The sequence below is a fragment of the Arachis hypogaea genome, chromosome 18 (genome assembly GCF_003086295.3).
Source record: "Arachis hypogaea cultivar Tifrunner chromosome 18, arahy.Tifrunner.gnm2.J5K5, whole genome shotgun sequence".
In the NCBI taxonomy this organism is placed as follows: Eukaryota; Viridiplantae; Streptophyta; class Magnoliopsida; order Fabales; family Fabaceae; genus Arachis; species Arachis hypogaea.
Window position 1 is genome coordinate 79,006,009 of NC_092053.1, and position 6,958 is coordinate 79,012,966.

Genomic DNA, 6,958 nt, shown 5'->3' on the forward strand with positions numbered 1-6,958 from the left:
TTTTAATTCAAAAGAACAAGAAGTACATGAGTTTTGAATTTATCCTTGAACTTAGTTTAATTATATTGATGTGGTGACAATGCTTCTTGTTTTCTGAATGAATGCTTGAACAGTGCATATGTCTTTTGAAGTTGTTGTTTAAGAATGTTAAATATGTTGGCCCTTGAAAGAATGATGACTATGAGACATGTTATTTGATAATCTGAAAAATCATAAAAATGATTCTTGAAGCAAGAAAAAGCAGCAAAGAACAAAGCTTGCAGAAAAAAAAATTTATAGGCGAAAAAAAAAATAGAAAAATAAGAAAAAGAAAAAGCAAGCAGAAAAAGCCAATAACCCTTAAAACCAAAAGGCAAGGGCAAATAAAAAGGATCCCAAGGCTTTGAGCATCAGTGGATAGGAGGGCCTAAAGGAATAAAATCCTGGTCTAAGCGGCTAAACCAAGCTGTCCCTAACCATGTGCTTGTGGCGTGTAGGTATCAAGTGAAAACTTGAGACTGAGCAGTTAAAGTCAAGGTCCAAAGCAAAAAAAAGAGTGTGCTTAAGAACCCTGGACACCTCTAATTGGGGACTTTAGCAAAGCTGAGTCACAATCTGAAAAGGTCCACCCAATTATGTGTCTGTGGCATTTATGTATCCGGTGGTAATACTAGAAAACAAAGTGCTTAGGGCCACGGCCAAGACTCATAAAGAAGCTGTGTTCAAGAATCACCATACTGAACTAGGAGAATCAATAACACTATCTGAACTCTGAGTTCCTATAGATGCCAATCATTCTGAACCTCAATGGATAGAGTGAGATGCCAAAACTATTCGAGAGGCAAAAAGCTACAAGTCCCGCTCATCTGATTGAAGCTATGTTTCATTGATAGTTTGGAATTTATAGTATATTCTCTTCTTTTTATCCTATTTGATTTTCAGTTGCTTGGGGACAAGCAACAATTTAAGTTTGGTGTTGTGATGAGCGGATAATTTATACGCTTTTTGACATTGTTTTTAGTATGTTTTTAGTAGAATATAGTTACTTTTAGGGATGTTTTCATTAGTTTTTATGTTAAATTCACATTTCTGGACTTTACTATGAGTTTGTATGTTTTTCTGTGATTTCAGGTATTTTCTGGCTGAAATTGAGGGATTTGAGCAAAAATCAGATTCAGAGGTTGAAGAAGGACTGCTGATGCTGTTGGATTCTGACCTCCCTGCACTCAAAGTGGATTTGCTGGAGCTACAGAACTCGAAATGGCGCGCTTCCAATTGCGTTGGAAAGTAGACATCCAGGGCTTTCCAGCAATATATAATAGTTTATACTTTGGCTAAGAATAGACGACGTAAACTGGCGTTCAACACCAGCTTTCTGCCCAAATCTGGCGTCCAGCGCCAGAAAAGGAGCCAAAACCAGAGTTGAACGCCCAAACTGGCACAAAAACTGGCGTTCAACTCCAAGAAGGACCTCTACACGTGCAACACTCAAGCTCAGTCCAAACACACACCAAGTGGGCCCCGGAAGTAGATTTATGCATCAATTACTTACTCATGTAAACCCTAGTAGCTAGTTTATTATAAATAGGACCTTTCACTATTGTATTAGACGTCCTTTTGACCATCCTGGATCCTGGATTGTATTTTGATCCTGTGATCACATTTTGGGGGCTGGCCACACGGCCATGCCTGGACCTTCACTTATGTATTTTCATACGGTAGAGTTTCTACACTCTATAGATTAAGGTGTGGAGCTCTGCTGTTCCTCAAAGATTAATGCAAAGTACTACTGTTTTCTATTCAATTCATCTTATTTCGCTTCTAAGATATCCATTCGCACCCAAGAACGTGATGAAGGTGATGATTATGTGTGACGCTCATCACCATTCTCCCCTATGAACACGTGCCTGACAAACACTTCCGTTCTACATGAAATAAGCTAGAATGAATATCTCTTAGATCTCTTAACCAGAATCTTCGTGGCGTAAGCTAGAATGATGGTGGCATTCAAGAGAATCCGGAAAGTCTAAACCTTGTCTGTGGTATTCTGAGTAGGATTCAATGATTGAATGACTGTGACGAGCTTCAAACTCGCGATTGTTGGGCGTTAGTGACAGACGCAAAAGGAGGGTGAATCCTATTCCAGCATGATCGAGAACCGATAGATGATTAGCCGTGCTGTGACAGAGCATGTGAGCATATTTTTCACTGAGAGGAGGGGATGTAGCCACTGACAACGGTGATGCCGTTGCATAAAGCCAGCCATGGAAAGGAGTAAGACTGATTGGATGAAGATAGCAGGAAAGCAGAGGTTTAGAGGAATGAGAAGCATCTCTATTCGCTTATCTGAAATTCTCACCAGTGATTTACATAAATATTTCTATCCCTATTTTATTATTTATTACTCGAAAACATCATTATCAATTTATATCTGCCTAACTGAGATTTGCAAGGTGACCATAGCTTGCTTCATACCAATAATCTCTGTGGGATTCGACCCTTACTCACGTAAGGTATTACTTGGACGACCCAGTGCACTTGCTGGTTAGTTGTATCGAAGTTGTGAACCATGGTATTGGCACCATGTTCTTGGCACCATTGCCAGGGAAAGAAAGAGCCATGAATTTTACATAATTAAAGTGTAATCATGATTACGCGTACCAAGTTGCTCACGTTGCCAGGGATTGTTCGAGCCTGGACATCACAATTTCGTGCACCACACTAATTCAATTAGCAAAAGATTAGCGTCAATGAAAACAATATTAGCTAACAACTCTAGATCACCAACATGAGTTGGGTTTTCATAACTCAAGATTGTCTAATTACTCTATCCAAGCTAAGAATGCTCAAAATCTACTCTAAAGCCCAACCAAGCATTTTGTCAAACACTTGGTGGGTAATAAAGTAAAGCTTAATAAATGTGCAAGAATAGTAAAATCTACCAACTATAAATTGCAAGGAAACAAGATCAACAACTCAATTCAACAATAAAGAAACATCAAACATTAAATTGCATTAAAAGAAAATCAAATCCAACAAGAGCATCCATGACCATCAAAGAGAAATTAACATTACAAATCATGAGAATGAAAGAGTAGAAGTAAGAAACCATAAAAGAAACAAGATGAAAACATGTAATTAAATCTAGATCTAAGATGGAAATTAACCTAACCTAATTCTAGAGAGAAGAGGGAGCTTTTCTCTCTAGAAACTAACCTACATGATGCTAATTCTACAAACAATTGCTCCCGCTTGCTTGGACTTCAATTTTGCATGAAATACACTAAAAAACAAGTTGGATTTGGGCCTGGGCAGCTCAGAAATCGCCCCCAGCGTTTTGCCTTTTAGTGGGCCATGTAAGTGTATTGGCGCGTGCGCGCCATGTGTGCGTGCGCGTCAATTGGCAAATATTCCATCTGCGCGGACGCGGCATGTACGCGTGCGCGTCTGCAGGCGAGACCACTTTTGCGCTGCGTGCCTTGTGCGCATGTGCATCCTTGGATGCATTCCCAATCTTTGTTTCTTCATGTATTCTCCCCTTGTATGCTTTTCTACTCATTTCTTCCATCCAATACTTGCCTTATGGACCTGAAATCACTCAACAAACACATCAAGGCATCGAATGGAATTAAAGTGAATCAAAATCACCAATTTAGGGCCTAAAAAGCATGTTTTTACACTTAAGCAAAATTCAAAGGAGAATTGCAAAACCATGCTATTTTGTTGAATAAATGTGAGAAAAGGTGATAAAATCCCCCAAATTAAGCACAAGATAAACCACGAAATCGGGGTTTATCAATCCATCCATGAAAGCTCCAGAGGCTTGGCTGGTGGTTCATTGCTGTTCTACTTCAAAGAGCTCTCAATATATTCTTCCTTTAATTCCTTGTTCTCTTGCTCAGACTCATGCATGGGCTTGAAGGCCTGGAAAGTGAGCTGCTCATCATGTATTCTTAGTATCATCTCTCCTCATTCTACATCAACGAGTGCTCTTCCAATAGCCAAGAATGGTCTCCCTAAGATGATTGGGTGAAGATGGCTCTCTTCCATTTCAAGAACGACAAAGTCAGTGGGGAGAAAGTAATTCCCCACTTTGACCAGTACATTCTCGACTACTCCTTCAGTTTGCTTATGAGTTTTGTCATCCAATTGGATGATTACATCTGTGGACTTAAGCTCATTGATTTTCAATCTCTTCATGAAAGACAGAGGCATCACATTTATGCTGGCTCCCATATCACAAAATCCTCTATCAATCATGATATCTCCTATAGCACAAGGAACGTGAAAGCTTCTCGGATCCCCTTTTTTTATGGGTAATGCCTTCTGAATGAGAGCACTGCAGTTCTTGTTCATCACCACTGTTTGGCCACCCTTCAAGTTGCTCTTCCTAGCTAGTAACTCCTTCATCGACTTGATACAAGTAGGCATCTGTTTAAGGATTTAGAGGAAGGGAATGTTGACATGAAGAGTCTTAAATTCATCCAAGAATTTAGTGTATGTTCTCCCTTTCTCACTGTCCTTGAGTCTCTGTGGGAATGGTGCTTGTGGCACATATGGTTGCAGGGTTTCTTTCTCTTGTGATTCTCTCCCTTGGGCAGGATCAGTCCTTTCCACAATCTCTTCTTTCCTCTCTTCTGAATCTCTTTGATTGTGTACTGTAGAATTCGTAATTTCTTCCGTCCAAACCTCCTCACTTGCGAGGTTTACTGCTTTACATTCTTCCCATCTCACATTTTGTGTTCCTTCTCTTGGATTCATCTCAGTATCACTTGGGAAACTATCAGTGGATTTGGGGATTTGTTGAGATAGGTATCCCACTTGTGACTCAAGCTGCTTGATAATTTCTCCTCAACTTTTTATACTACCTCTCACTTCTTCCCTGAATTTTTTCATGTCTTCAGACTCCTTGCAAAGGTTTGCAAGCATATCATCCATTTTGGCCATTCTATCATCATCGTGTGGCAATGATTGGTTGGAAGTGAGGTGTTGAGAATGGTTATTGTGGTTTTGGTATGGTGGCTATGATTAAGTGTTTTGTGTGGTCTGGTATGGTTTTGGTTGGAGTTTTGGTGAGTGGATTTGTTATACTGGTTTGGATTATGGGATCTATGATCTTGGCCTTGGTTTTGTTGGTTCTCCCAACCATAGTTTGGGTGGTTCCTCCAACCTGAGTTATAAGTTTTGGAATATGAGTCATTAGCTTGCCTAGATGAATTTCCAAGGTAATTAGCTTCCTCCCAATTAACTCCTTCTTCTGTGTCCAACTCTCCTTGAGATGATGGTTAGGTGTGGATGGCCGCAGCCTGATACTTCTCCATTTTCTTGGTCAATTCAGCCAGTTGCTTGGTGATCATCTTATTCTGGGCCAGGATTGCATCCATATGGTTTAATTCTAGGACTCCCTTGTTGTTGCTCCTCTCCGAGGTATAAAAATACTCATTGTCAGCCACTATCTTTATAACATCAATAGCTTCTTCAATGGTCTTCTTCTTGTTTAAGGAACCTCCAGATGAGTGGTCTACAGCTTTCCTTGATTCACAATTCAGCCCTTCATAAAAGATATGAAGTTGCACCCACTCATTAAACATATCAGGGGGTATTTCCTTATCAAATCTTTGAATCTCTCCCAGGCTTCATAAAGAGTCTCACCATCCTGCTGTCTGAATGTCTACACTTCAGTTCTTAGCCTGTTTACTTTTTGTGGAGGGTAGAACATTGTTAAGAATCTATTTACTAGATCCTCCCAGGTGGTCAATCTTTCCTTGGGAAATGATTCTAGCCATTTTGATGCTTTGTCCCTCAAAGAAAATGGAAACAGTAACAATCTATAGGTGTCAGGATGCACACCATTAGATTTAACTGTGTCACATATCCTTTGGAATTTGGTGAGATGCTGATTAGGATCCTCTTAGGCACTTCCTCTAAAAGAACAGTTGTTCTACACAAGAGTTATGAGCTGAGGCTTCAATTCAAAATTATTAGCATGAATAGTTAACTTTTGAATGCTGCTACCACAGTTTCCTGGGTTTGGATTGATGTAGGAACCCAGAACTCTCCTCTCTTGTCCAGCAGAGTTGGCTGCACCTCTTCTGGCATGATTGTTTACCTCTCCTTCATGAATATTTTTCATATCATCCTCTATGGTTATATCCAAATCTTCCTCCTCTTTTTCTATACCAACAACCCTCTTTTCTCTTGCTTCCCTTCTTAATCTCAGGAAGGTTCTTTCCGATTCACTGTCAAAGGAGGTTGAAACCTCTCTTCTACCTGTCATACAAGTAGCACAACAAGTAGCAACCAGCAAGTGAAGGATTCACAATTAATGAAAAAGTGTGGTTAGAGCAATTGAGGTAAATAATCAAACAGTTAATGAGTTCGTGGGTTAGTTTTACTGGAAAGTAAAGAAGTAAGGTAAAATTAAAGAAAAGCAACTAAAAATTGCAGAGAACAAAAATGAACAAATGAAATTAAAATTCAATTACTCAAAAGAAAAGAAAAAGTGCTCAATCTAGTTATCCTCCAATTTAGTAATTGTCAATACAAAACCAATCCCTGGCAACGGCGCCATAAACTTGATTCACAAAAATTTGCCTCTCAACAAATTTCCTACCGGCAAGTGTACCGGATTGTCGTCAAGTAAAAACTCACTACAGAGTGAGGTCGAATCCCACAGGGATTGGTTGGTTGATCAATGTTAATTGGAGAATTATACTAGTTGAGCGAAATCAGAATTTAGTTGAGATTGCAGAAAGTAAATTGGCTGGAAAGTTAAATTGCAAGAAAGTAAATGAACAGAAATTAAATTGCTGGAAATTAAATGACAGAAGCTTAACTTGCAAGAAATTAAATGGGAATGGGGATTAAGCACGAAATTAAAGAACAATATATAAACAGAATGGGTAGATCAGAGATGGGGATTCATTGGGCTTTGGGAGATATTGAACTCTCCGGATCAAATCATTTTCATCTCTTCCTC

General features: G+C 39.4%; 1 non-coding gene across 1 annotated transcript; it reads left to right on the plus strand.

Annotated features, from left to right (window-relative positions):
* The first annotated feature begins 5,564 nt into the window (after positions 1 to 5,564).
* LOC112774756 (small nucleolar RNA R71) lies at positions 5,565 to 5,671 on the plus strand. The gene has a single exon (XR_003189219.1). It is a non-coding gene; the product is annotated as a small nucleolar RNA R71 (small nucleolar RNA).
* The last annotated feature ends 1,287 nt before the right edge of the window (positions 5,672 to 6,958 follow it).